The sequence below is a fragment of the Gavialis gangeticus genome, unplaced genomic scaffold (genome assembly GCF_001723915.1).
Source record: "Gavialis gangeticus isolate Ggan-Ray unplaced genomic scaffold, GavGan_comp1, whole genome shotgun sequence".
In the NCBI taxonomy this organism is placed as follows: Eukaryota; Metazoa; Chordata; order Crocodylia; family Gavialidae; genus Gavialis; species Gavialis gangeticus.
In genome coordinates, this window is record NW_017729019.1 from 14,939,620 (window position 1) to 14,940,105 (window position 486).

The following is a 486-nucleotide window of genomic DNA, read 5'->3' on the forward strand; positions in this document are numbered from 1 at the left end:
GGGGGGGGGGGTTGTCTTGTTTGAATTCTTTTTATGAACACAAAGGGTTTTGCCGCCTGACTTAACAAAAAAAATCACTACCTTAGAGGCGCGGCCGTGCAAACAGTAAATGAGAAAACCTGCAATAAAAACGTGGAGATGGGTCTTTGCCGCTTGGCAATTTGAGGTCATCGTCTTTACCTGTCCTGAGTGAGTTTAAAATGGTACCGTTTTAACTGGGCAGTGATGGGCACCCTGCTTCAATCACTTGAAGTAGTTTGCTCTCGATGTAAAATTTTGCTCCTTGTTTTGCCCAAATCTCGCTCTTTAGTTGCGACAGCCTTTTGATAGGGGAAAGAGAGAAACAGGAAACCTCACCCATCGCAAACCCAAACCTCAGTGTGATGGAACAGGGTGGAGAGAAAGAAAAAAACCACACCGGTAATTTAGGTGTGGGGGAGTCAGTCTAAATAGGGTGGAAGGCAGACTTTAGATTCAGAAATGGTG